General features: G+C 46.6%; 1 protein-coding gene across 1 annotated transcript in view; it reads right to left on the bottom strand.

The window, feature by feature from the left end:
* The window catches only part of LOC142576309 (Golgi-associated plant pathogenesis-related protein 1-like), a 158,275-nt gene that overhangs the window by 124,677 nt on the left and 20,585 nt on the right, over window positions 1-13,013 (bottom strand). The gene's annotated exons all lie outside the window — the stretch shown is intronic.

Here is a 13,013-nt window from a genome sequence, read left to right on the forward strand (position 1 = left end):
GGCGCACGTAACGCAAGACATTACATAACCGGGCTCGGCCAGGTTAGCCTCTCTGCCTCTTCCCGATCACTTCTCAGCTCTCTTTGCTGCAGGTTGGAGCCTGTTAAAAAAAAAGTCTATCATAACAGCGTTTCTTTTTCCGAGTATGGGACGAGAAAGCGAAATCTTATTCTGCGCATTCGTACAAAAACCGCGATCGTCACCGCCGGTTCTTTCAGCGGCCGGCCCCAACCCCCTTGGTATGCCGTGCTTGTTTTTGCGTATTCTCCGAGGCACGCCAGCGCAGGGAGCTATTCTTGCGCCGCTGGAAAATTTCTATACATCAGGCTCGCTCCACCTTCCGCGCGGCTCCTTTCTGCTTTCGGAGCGTGCACCTTTTGTTCCGCGGCGCCGGGCTTCGACACAGCGCTTCATCTTCGCACCTTCTCTGCACTGCTTGCTTCCTGTACAGCGGCCTCCCCGCAAGGATAGAAATACAGCGTGGGTTGAATGGGCTCGCTCTGAGGTTGCGCGAACTCCGTAAGTGACAGTTTTTCCACTTTTATATCCAGCGGTCTCTCGTTGCTTCTTTCTTTCTTTCTTTCTTTCTTTCTTTCTTTCTTTCTTTCTTTCTTTCTTTCTTTCCCCCCATTTCTTCTCAAAAAAAAATTTGGACAATGTTCATTGTTTAGAACACATCCTATAGTGTTTTATGTACGAATTTTAATGAAGAGCAAGAGTTATCGGAGCTATAGCTATGAGTATATCTGCCGAAAGAGATGCGCGAATCGCGGTGGCCACGACGTCATTATTCAATCTATTCGGAGCGCGGTGCGAAGGAAGCAGAAAATACGAGCATACGCCGGCTTTGTGCCGACTATTAATTACGCGTCATTCGCGGTTCGGGAAGACGAAGTCGTTATAGGCTCGATTGTCGCATTCGAACTGCATGCCCCCGCCATTAACGAAACAATGCCTCGTTCATTCGCTCTTGCATTTGGCCCATTGCCACGACGCCGCTTGCGGCCGTCTTGTCATGGATTTCGTAAATATACGTACGTTTCGTTTATTATTTTTTTTTCTTATCGCTAGAATTCGCTATCCCACAAAAAAAGTCGTCTGTTTGTTTTGAAGTATGCCTCTTACTTTTGCGTAAATATTTGGCGTGGCATAGTTGCATATGGGCTAGCAGATCTTTCTTTCTTTCTTTTTTCTTTTCCCAAAAGGGAGTCGAGTTTTCTGGGAGTCGCTGGGAGCAGAGTTAGATGTCCATGATCTTATTGAGAATGTTTCAAAAAATTTCGGACAGTGTAACTTAAAGAACGCTGCGACGTTTCGAGCGCTAAATCGCTCTGAAAAAAAAAAAAGAAAAACAGTTCGACTGTCTGAGATGGAGAAATTTGTTCGGTATCTGGAAGGGTTAGCCTATAGGGGCAGGCCTGGCATGCTACTCCAGGTATGGTGGTGAGGGATGCAAGAAGATGAGTGAGGTAAAACAAAAAGAAAACACACGTACTAACACATGCATCTAACACAAATGCACTAATTAACACAGATGTCATTTACAGAGGCTCACTGAGGCCTATCTCCCGCAGGAACGATATAAAGTCAAATCTCGATATAATGAATCTCGATTTAACAAAATTCGCGATGTAACGAACTATTTTCCTTTCCCGATCTTCGTTGCACTGAAAACCGTGTATTTATTTTTCGCGATTTAAAGAAGTAGCTTCGTGACGCGGATTCTATTTAACGAAGTTTTCGACCATTTCGATGATCTACTTGGAATCTGTATGGCTAGCAAATCTATCAAAACGCAATATCGGCCGAGGGAAAAGTTATTTCAAGCGTCCTTCTGCATGAAAAGTTCGAGCGGCAAAACCGCTGTCAAAACGTACGCGCCGGGACGCGGTAGGCAGGAAGCACCGCTGCGACATTTGTCGCGTTGGCAAATAACTCCGAGAAACGCGACAGCTGACGATTCCTTCTGCGCTAAAGGGATTGGGAGGGAGTGAAGGTGCGGTAACGAGATCAAGCACGCGTTGGGGGGAGGGGGGGAGGCTGCAGGAACTCGCGCCTATCTGGCTTCTCTTCGCTGTCGCCATCAGTGATCCACCTTTCTGGCAGAACTGGCTTTTTTTTTATTTTTTTATGTGGCTCAGGACCAATATCCGCATCTTTTTACTCTTTTGTTTTTAATTTATAGGCGCCGGCTGCGGGCACTAAGTGCGGTCAGCTGCGGCGTCCAATATTTACGGTGCCGCGCGAGGCAACACACGCAACTCGGACGTCGTGGGCCACGTCGATGCATTGCTCTCGGTGCGATCTGCACGGCAAGCGCTGGCGCTCATAACCGCGTTATTATGGGCCGACCTTCCTGCGATTGGCTTATAAGTGATTATTAATAAAACGTTATCCACCCGGAATGCTCTGGGAATTTGTGAAGTTGATGTTAATGCTGAAACTTTAAAACCTCGAATTAACGAAATTCGCAATTTAACGAAGTATTTTGCTGCAAGTACAGCTTCGTTATATCGGGGTTCGACTCATATAAACGGACATTGCCACGGTCCAAGAACATCCCGCATCTGCAGTGGTGTGTCGTGTCGCATGTTTAAAACGTTCCTCAAGAAATGGGCGGGTCCCACGTACACTGTAGGAATCGATGTTGTGCGAAGCATTTTGCAGGTATCTGGCTATGCTGGGTTGGCGCGTTGCTGTCCGACATTCGGAAATAAACACTCGGGGAAAGCGTGCTTTTGAATGTTTGTTCGAACGGTGGCGACCACCAACCGGTGCGCCGCTGCAGATGATCTTATCACGCGAGCCACATGGTTCGAGCGCAGGTAGAGCGCGAAAGTCAGAGGCGAAAGTGGGATGACGAAGCTGGAATGACGACGATTACGACGGCATCACGAACACGAGTGGCCAAAGCCGGTGCACAACTTGGAGAACTGAGTCGCGTAAGAACATGATATGAATGACATGTGTCACTTGCACATTAATGCCACGACATGAATGACATGACTGCATGACATGACATGCATGCGTGATATATCATATCATTCATGTCATCCGTGCGTCTGTCGTGCATTTCATTCATGTCATGGTTTGAATGACGTGCATGCATTTCATCCTCGTCATGTCGTGTAATGCATGTCATGTGACGCATGTCATGCATCTCTTAATCGTCGTGTATGTCATGTCACACATGCCATTCATATCACACACATTACATGTAATGTCATGACGGGGAAATCATGCCATTAATTTCATGTTATGCATGCATGTGTTGCATATCCTGATATATATCCAGTTAAAGAAACCGTAACGTTAACGTCATGTCATTAATGTCATGCATGTCATTCCCTGCCGTTTATTTTACGCGTATTCTGATATGTATCCAGTTAAAGAAGTGACAACGACGATATCACAACGTCAGTGAACAGACAGACAGACAGACAGACAGACAGACAGACAGACAGACAGACAGACAGACAGACAGACAGACAGACAGACAGACAGATAGATAGATAGATAGATAGATAGATAGATAGATAGATAGATAGATAGATAGATAGATAGATAGATAGATAGATAGATAGTCGGTTCCTAACTTAGGCAAAGAATGCTTCGCATTAAAAACGCCCTTGGGGTTGTAAAGTGACTACGAATACAAATTGAGTAATTGGCTGGCGGCTTTGCAGTGCCTGAGGTCACCAGGCCTGGAACACTAGCTAGTCACTGACATTAACTGCTTAGGTACAATGACCTGCAGGTGAAGTCGTCAAGTCACATGTGTTGTGCTTCAGTGCTTGCCCGCCCCTCATGGCATAGCAGGCAAGCACAGTTAAAGCTTATCGTGGAGCCACGTACGAATGCAAACAATAGCTCATCCAAGCTGACTCTGATTTCCAAGTGATGCAGTGGCGCTTGTTTAAGCCGTTGCGTGGCACTCTCAGCGCAGCCTGTGGTGTGACGCAGAGGGGCAATACGAGCTACATAATCATTCCAACCTCAAATGTAACTTTCGTATACCACGTGCTTTTGGTAGGCGTAATCGAACGTGCCCTAATGTAGCTTATTCAAGACACTATCTACATAAAATTTCTTTGTTCAGCACGCTATTAGATGTTCCACCAGCGATGTTGACGGGGACTACGACTGTCCGAATTTCTTCACGTGGTGTAAGGGAGAAAATCAACCCTTCGCGTGAACAACCCTCGCTCATTTTTATACGTCTATATTCGTGATCATCTTGTAACAGCGCGTAAAACGAGGGACGAATATAGAAAAGACATACACAGGGTTGTGTATGTCCCTTCTGTGTTCGGCCCTAGGTTTACGCGCTCTTTTTAGATAATAATGAACAACAAGATGATCATGAACTCTAGTATGTACCTACAAATACCTTGGCATTTACATTTCTCAGAAAGTTTTCTGGTAAGCTCATGTTGGACCACATTACTAGTAACGCTAATCGTACTCTTCGTTATATTAAACATAATTTCAGCCTAGCTCCCACCAACTTATAAGCCGCCATCCTTCTTGTGTCGCCCTCGCACGCTTTCCTTCGTACGTGCTGTTGCTTTATAAAACAATAGTTAGGTTCAAGCGTGAATACGGATCTCCCATTAGGGATTCTCATGTCAGTTCGCTTAATCTCAGCTAGAAGCCATTCAGAACCGTACAGCACGTTTCATTTTGTCTAATTACTCGTGCGCAGCAAGTGTCACTTTAATGAAATACAATCTTATTCGCCTAACCTGTCACTTCGTCGTAAGATCTGGCGTCTCTGTCTATTTCATAAAAACGATCATTCCAATCCTACTTCAACCGACTCTCTTCTGTTACCATCATTGTACAGCTGTTCCAGAAATGATTGTCAGTTCAAGGTTGCTGTGCCCCCCATGTTGCCGCACTAACTTGCGCTTCAATCCTTTCATTCCCACAACAAGTGCCGAGTGGAACTACTTCCCCGCTTCCATTGTTCCGATCGTCAATGCCAACGAATTCAACAAAACCATTGTAAACAATTTGGTGTAACCCTACTACGCGTCTAAAATCGGTTTAGTTTTTGTTTTCGTGCCACCCACTCCACTGTGTAATGTCTCAGTCGTGAGAGAAAATAAATGAACAAACTAACCCGACTTTCCGCTATAGTGAAGTCTGTATTCGATCATCCGTTTTATAAAAAGTCGCAGCTTCGCTCGAAAGACGACTCATTGATTGCGACAGCAAATTATTAGAGAGCTATGAGAATTATTAGGGATTGTAGCTTTATCGGAGATATAAACCACTGTAAACATTTGGTTACTAAATTAACAAGCATGGTGTCATGCACGCACAGGCAAACACGAACACATCTCCATCGTTGACGACGGACACTGACGTGATGGAGAGCGCGGCAGCAGTGGCTAGCGAATTGCCCTTCCTGCTGTCTCTCGCTTCAGCGCGAACTAGGCGCGCGAGAATACACATATTTTCCTATCTTCCCAATTTTCCTAGCGCCTGCACATCTCTCCACTCCCCATCTTGCGCGCGTAAGAGGACGGTGCGAATCCTCCTCGGCCTCTTGCCTTGCGAGCGTGAGATCAAGCCACCATCCTTCTCGGCTTACCCTCGCGCGCCTACCCTTCAACCTAAAAAATAGGGTGCGAGGCCGCGATCTTATCGCACTTCGACTTTATGCGGAACATCACGGCAAAGACCTCTAGGCGCGACAATGGAACAACCCCGAACATCAGCGAGGGCACCTCCACAGATTCGACGCTTGTTTACGATTCCAGCTTCCACTTCGGTTGCACAGAGGCCAGGAAACACTCATCCATCGATTACGGCTGGGTGTGGCGTACACTCACCGGTACCTTCACAGGATTGGACAAGTACGGGACCCTGACTTTAGCGTCTGTCACACTCCAGAGACAATAGCTCACGTACTTTGCGTGTGCCCTCAATATGCGGCCGAAAGATGAACACTTAAGTCTAGTGTTGACTGCTTGTACTCCCGCCCAAAATATTTTGGGCGCGTGGAGAAGGGTTGACTGTGCCCAACGTGCCATAAAGTCACTCTTTAACTTTCTACGTGAGACTGGTTTAGACGATCGCCTCTGTGAGACGTGCAGACAGTGCGAAATGTGTTTGCGCGATAACATTTTGTGTGGACAAGATTACTCTTGCGTGTATTGTGTCTACAGTGCGCATCCGCATATTGAACAACGCGTATATAGTAGCTCATTGTACCATAACATAATCACCTGCCACCTACCTTTCCCTGTATTTCCCACTTCCCCTTTCCCCAGTGAGTAGTAGCAGGCTAGAGGCACGCTCTCCAGGCCAACCTCTCCTCCATTCTCTTCATTAAAATCTACTCACCCTTCTCACGGCGACGGAGGAACTTCGCCTGGGGTGTCCATACAATTGCTATCGAAATAAAAAAAATTCACAGAAAAACTCCTCTGGGAGTTGTCTAAGTATATGCGTAAGCATTGCGACACTTGCTCATATCCACGCAGCTCGGTGTCATTAGTAATGTTATGAAACTTGATCCGACCAGTATAAACGACAGCGCTGTGGTGACACGAACTTATGCGGACGGCGGCGCAAGGTGAATTGATGACTCAAGCAAACTACTGCAAGTGGCGGCACCAGGTGCGCTGATGACACTCCGATCATTATAAGCCGTTGTCGCGCCTTATCCATCCGCGGTGAACCATTACAAACCGCGATCAACCGTACTCCGGCGGCGGCTGCGTATGGCGCGGTCGATGGGCCCTATCTTGAAAATGATCAGCGATGGGGACATATTACGCGCAGTGCTGATAGCTTCGTGTCCACTGTGTTCTTGCCGCCAAATGCGCATCGATGCGAAACACACGGGCTCTATACTAAAAGCGAGCTGCGATGGGGACAAACTGCGCCGAGTACTGATAGCTTCGTGTGCGCTGTATTCTCGCCGCTAAGTTCGCGTTGAAGCAAGAGGCAGCACGAAGGTCAATTCGCTCGCTGCATCGGACCCTACCTTCAAATTTAAGCGATCGTAGACGCAGGGCTTTGAAGTTTGTTCTGGTAAAATGCATGCATGTCGGGTCAGCATAAAGTAAGCATTCTTAATCTAGCGATCCTATTCCTTGCTTATCCTCCACCGCTGGCGCCATTCGGGCTACTGATACGAGGCTTGAGAGGTACAAGAATCGGCATAGATTTGTTACGTTATCACATCCCAGTATTCCGCAAGACAAAAAAAAGCTAGAAAAACAAGAAAAGCTTCGAGATCGCATCACGCCTAGCCTATTTTCTTCATTTGGAGTACCACACCGAAGTGAATACATGAAGGTGTCATAAGTGCCGTATCCATACATCTGAGCTCCCGAACAATCCATGTTTTCTCCTTCAGTAGAATGGGAGCCATGGGCGCTATAACGTATCCCACTGCAAACTTTTCTATTCCAATTCTGCAATCAGCCTTCCACGACTGGTCAAACATATTTCGAGCCGCCAACCACTACGGCTGTACGTCACACGGCGTCACGGAAACCGCGAAAACACCCCATCTGATATGATATGTACACAATGATTATAGATGATTAGACCGAACGAAAGAAGTATAGTAATTTCTCATTCGACACCTTTTTTTTTGCCATTAGCGAAAACGGCGTCGTTTGACCAATTGCTATTCGTTAAACTTTTTCGGGCTGCGCTCACTCTGCCTCTTTGTCACGCGACGTCACAAAAGCGCAAAAACTTACCACGTCAAAGGGATGTGTGCACGTTAAAGACGCATTAATATGTCGAACAAAACTGAAAAATTTTCTGAATAGTCGGAGACTGCCCCGTTCCTAAAGGAATAGAAGATGGCTGTCCACCGATCGCTGTGTAACTGGCTACTTGGAGCTGCCGGACACATGAGTTTATTTGCGCGTAATAAAAGATTTGACATGGCAGTATAACGTTATTGAGACCTTTCGGAACGTATACGACATTGTTCTGCCAACTGTACATTGCTGACGATCCGTTTCAGCGGCATTTTTTACCTTCCGTTGCTCGCCGCCGCGGTTTTCGACCAGCCACCGCAAGCTAAGTAAGAGGAAGCAAACCAACCGTAGACCCCGGCACCACCCTCCTCATCCAGTTATCTACTTTCACTGTGCTGGCTAGGGCCCATCGAACTCTCTGCAATTCAGCTTGCTCCTCCCCTCCTAGCCAATTAGATAAGAAGAACGGCTTAATGATATTCGCTTTGAAAACAAAAGAAAGTGGCATCCTATAAACGGGAAGCGCGTTTGATTGGGCTTTTCAAACAACGCTGTCGGTTACCTCCCGATGCTTGCGTCGGTGGTTAGGTAAATTTAACGTCAGGAGATTGGAATAAAAAAAAATTGGAATAGTTTTACGTTATAGGGCCCCTATTACAAACTTTTCTATTCCAATTCTGAAATCAGCCCTACACGATTGGCCAAAAACTTTTCGGACCACCCCGCCCCACTTCGCCTCTCTGTCAGGCGACGTCACGAAAACCACGATACCTCCCCATCTGATATGACCTGTACACACTGATTATGCATGATTTGACTGAACAAAAGAAAAATTGTTATTTCTGATTCGACGCTTTCTTCCATTAGCCCTCCGCTATTGGTGAAAAGTTTTCGGGCTGCACCCACTTTAGGTGCCTGTCAGGCGACATCATAAAACCGCAAAAACTCATCGCGTCAAAGAGACGTGTACGCGTTAAAAATGCATTAATATACCGAACAAAGCTGAATTTTCTTCAGAATAGCCGTAGGCTGCCCCGTTCCGAAAGCAATAAAAGATGGTTGCTGCCGCTCAGGCACTAGCTACTCGCACTTGCCGGAGAGCATGGGTTTATTTGCGTATAATAAAGCTTTTTGCGTGGCCGTTGTTAGGAATGGCCTGCCGAGGTGGCAACATGCAAGTTTCTGCAGCCAGCTGCAGCTGCGAGCGTGGCGAGCTTCCCCGAAGATACCATGGAAGCCTTCAGCACCGGCCGCGGTGACTCGTTTCGTAGGGGCCGCGAGGTGCCGCGTCAACAGCCCCTCAGCGCCGCATGACTAAACGCGATCAGCTATTGTTAGTGAAATCACCAACGCCTTCACTGTTCGACTGAAGCAGGGGATTTCCTGGAAGGAGATGCCTTGCGGTGCCTTTTTACGGGCCTTTGAAGACGAAAGACAATGGGCAGCGGCGGAGGCCACTGTGCGAGGTCCGCTCTGGAATTTAGAGGCGCCGGCTGGGGTCGGGCATGACCACCTGGCTGCGGGGACGCAGGACAATCGACAACACGACGGCCGCGTTGCGAAGGTCAGCTCCGAGTGCTGTGAGGGTCGACTGCGACGTTTGACGCTGCTAACCGGCAGTGAAAGTGCGTACGTGTATGTGTAAACCGTCCCACGGAGAGGCGGCTTGTCTACGATGGCGTCGAACTTTTTCCCTCACCTAGGGATCTAGGGAACACGAAGTCTTTATAAGCGGCTGTTGTCGGCTGCTAGAGTGTGCTCGTCGTCGTGCTCTGTGCTCGTGAGCTGCGTGCTCGCCAGTGTGTTTGGAGCTTCGTGCTCGTATGCTGTTGTTCGTCTTGCGGGCTCCATTTGGGAGTCACGCTAGACTGTGTAAATGTATCCCATGTTCAAATGTAAATAACATGTGAATAAATCCTGCACGCCTAGTCCTGTTGCCCTAAATTCCTCCTATAGTCCTACAAGCCCGACTCCAAATCTTACACCGTGTAACGTTTTCGAGCACTTTCGGCACGCTTGCGACCTTGTTCTGCCAACTCTTCTTTGCTGAGGATCCGTTTTAGCGTCATTCTTAAGCTTCCGCTGCATGCCGCCGTGATTTTCGACCAGCCACCGCAAGCTAAGTAAGGAAAAGCGGACAAACTGCAGATTCGGGTACCACCCTCTTCATCCGGTTATCGATTTTCATGTGCAGTGGTTCGGCCCCAGCGAATCCCTCACTACTTGAGCGTGCTCCTCGCCTGTTGTCATCCAATTAGATAAGACAAGCCGCTCAGTATAGGCAATGTTATTCGTTTTCTAAGCAAACAAAAGTGACCTCTTATGACCGAGGAGAGCGTTCGATTGGTCAGTTCAGACAACCCTGCGGGTGACCGCGCGATGCTTGCGTCCGCGGTTACGTAAATTTGGCGTAAGGAGATTAGAATAAAACATATTGGAATACTTTTACGTTATAGGGCCCATGAAATCTGGACACTGATTATGCAAGAGTAGAGAGAACCAAAGGGAAACAAATATTTCTGATGCGACGCCTTTTTCGCCATTAACCCTTTGCTATTGGCGAAAAGTTTTCAGGATGCGCCCATTTCGCCTGTCACGTGACGTCACAAAACCGCGAGAACTTACCGTGCCAAAGTGACGTGTACGCGTTAGAGATGCATTAATGTGCCGAAGACAAAAATGTTGCCTAAATATCCGGAGACTGCCCCATTCCGAAAGGAACAGAAGATGGCTGCCCGCCTATCACTCTGGCACTGGCTACTCGCGCTTGCCGGAGAGCGTGGGTTTATTCGCGCATAATAAACCTTTTTGCATGGCAGTATAACGTTATCGAGCCCTTTCGGCACGTATAGGACATCGCTCTGCCAACTCTTCTTTGCTGAGGATCCGTTCCAGCTAGAGTGTACTAGAATACTGTTGGAGTGGGATGAGCGGCTGGGGCAGCGCATGCTTTGCAATGAGGCGCGCGACGATGAAAAGTACTGTGGTGACGCTGCGATCGAACTGGATTGGGCCTCAACAAGGTCGCGCCTTTGGAAACTGCTAACGATCCTTCTCGGAAGGGTCATTCGTACTACTTCGCGCACTGGTGTATGCGTTCAGACCGCTCAAACAGTGTCTATAATTGCATATGACATGTATTTATGCCTTAGGAATAGATGCCTTTCTTTGTGCTCTTTATTCTAATGTTTTTTTTTAGTGCAGCTAAAAAACCACCGCGGCCGCAGCGTCGACTTTCATTATACTATGTGATTGTACAGTCCCCTTTGGAGAACAAATATTTTTCTTGTTATTCAAGCAGCATGTATCTCTCGAGTGTATTTGTGCGCATATTGTTTTCCGTCAGTAGGTCTTGCGAAACGGAGATGGAAAAACATATATAAACTTTCTGCTTGCCGCTTCAACAAATAAAACATATGTGCACCATTCGGCACCCTGTACTCTGATTCGCAGGAAGTATTCTGATAGAAAAAGAAAGAATAACTGCAGTGCAACATTCCATTCATGTTTCCGTCTTCCTCGAGTAACAGAATGCGAAGTGATTGGTACGGGTTCTTTTATTGCGATCGGACCTCAGGCACCGAAAACAGTTTTAGGAAGCCATTATATATGGTAATCTTTGGCCCGTAAGCCGGCTAAAATTTTTGTCCAATCCATGCTTAAAAAAATAGGAAAAGGAAAAAAAAGGCGGCGTGGTAGCCTAACTTGGCGACGTAGTGGATATGGCGTTGCGCTGCTAAACTCGAGCTCACGGGTTCAAACCAGGTCGTGGAATTTGATGGGAACGAAATGGAAAAACACTCATGTACTTCTGTTTAGGAGCATGTTTAAAGAACCCCAGGTGGTGAGAACTGAACAGGGTGGCTCATAATCACATATCGCCAGAACTAAAACGCCCAAATTCTTTTTAATAAAAGAAAAAGAAGGTAGCTGCGTCCTTCCGCTTTTTTCTAGGGGAATTAAACGAACGAAATTATTCTAGAGTCTGATTTATGAGAAAAAAGAACATTTCATACATTTCACATTTCATACCTAAATGTAATGCCGTACCAAAAATATACGTCCGCTCAACTAAATGGCTTCCGCATTAAATACGGCTGCTTTCAGTTATCCGGTGCACTATACCATGAGGACAACAATGAAGCAGTTAAAGGAACGGCATGCCCCAGATACACGTGGATATATTTATAGATCTGCTGTGTTCGTTGAAGACAAGTGTGGTACCACACCAGGCACCCAGTTTTAATGGGTTGCAGATATGGTGATACTGTCAAAAAAATGTTTTCATGGCCTGAATCAAGTTAGCAGATTTGCAGGCTGCCACGAAATTGAATGAGAGCTAGGAACTTGTTCAGCTGAACCGATTAGCACCCGTGCGTTAATTCTCTCAGGGACTGGTGCGCCTCTACGCAACAGCCATGGCTCTCCGCAGCACGATCATTCGGAATACGAGTCCTCACTTGCATCGGCCCCTCACCTTCGAGACTTCAAAAGTGTTGTTATGCGTTACATTCGAACGGAAACTGCTATTCGATAATTTTAATAGTGAATTCTGAAGTCGAATACAATTTGAATAGCAAATACCATTCAATTAGACTATATGTTTCAACTTCATTTCGCCTGCTGGCACGTTGAAGGAGATCGCCAGACAAGCCACGGAGGTTACATTAGTAAAGAGTGCCCGGTCTCTCCGATTCAATCGGAGAGACCGGGAACTATAGGCACCGGGAGCGGGAGCACATAGGCAATATATTTTCCGTAACACTGTTGTTCATATTAACGTACAATGAAGGTCCAATAAGCGTGCCTTGATTCCTTTTCTCGGGAAGTGGATTGGTTCATCTGGGGCTGGTGCAGCTTTTAAAAGAAACACGCTTATTGCGGTCGGTAGTTCTCACTTTTTCAATGAGCGCACTTATAATATTTGATAATTTTTCTCTTAGATATATGTCGCGGGATATATATGTCTGTGTATCCTTAGATTTACCTAGTAGTGCATTGGTCGTCTGCATCTCTTCGCGCCACGCAGTTAATAAGCCTAATTTATTTCACTATAATGTTTTTTTTTGTAATCGTTGTTCCTGATCAACATTGCACCAACAAGAAGCGCACGTAAAATGACACGATATCAATAAAACTTTCTTACTTAGCTTCATGTTGCAGATAGGTGGCTGCTGTGGCAAAAATTATGTGTTACTTTTACGAAATAATGTTAAAAATAGCAGTTCGCCTGGCTAAAACTACAATTGAACCGGCCGACAAGAGTCGCTGGCGCACCAA

This window comes from Dermacentor variabilis, chromosome 1 (genome assembly GCF_050947875.1).
Source record: "Dermacentor variabilis isolate Ectoservices chromosome 1, ASM5094787v1, whole genome shotgun sequence".
Taxonomy (NCBI): domain Eukaryota; kingdom Metazoa; phylum Arthropoda; class Arachnida; order Ixodida; family Ixodidae; genus Dermacentor; species Dermacentor variabilis.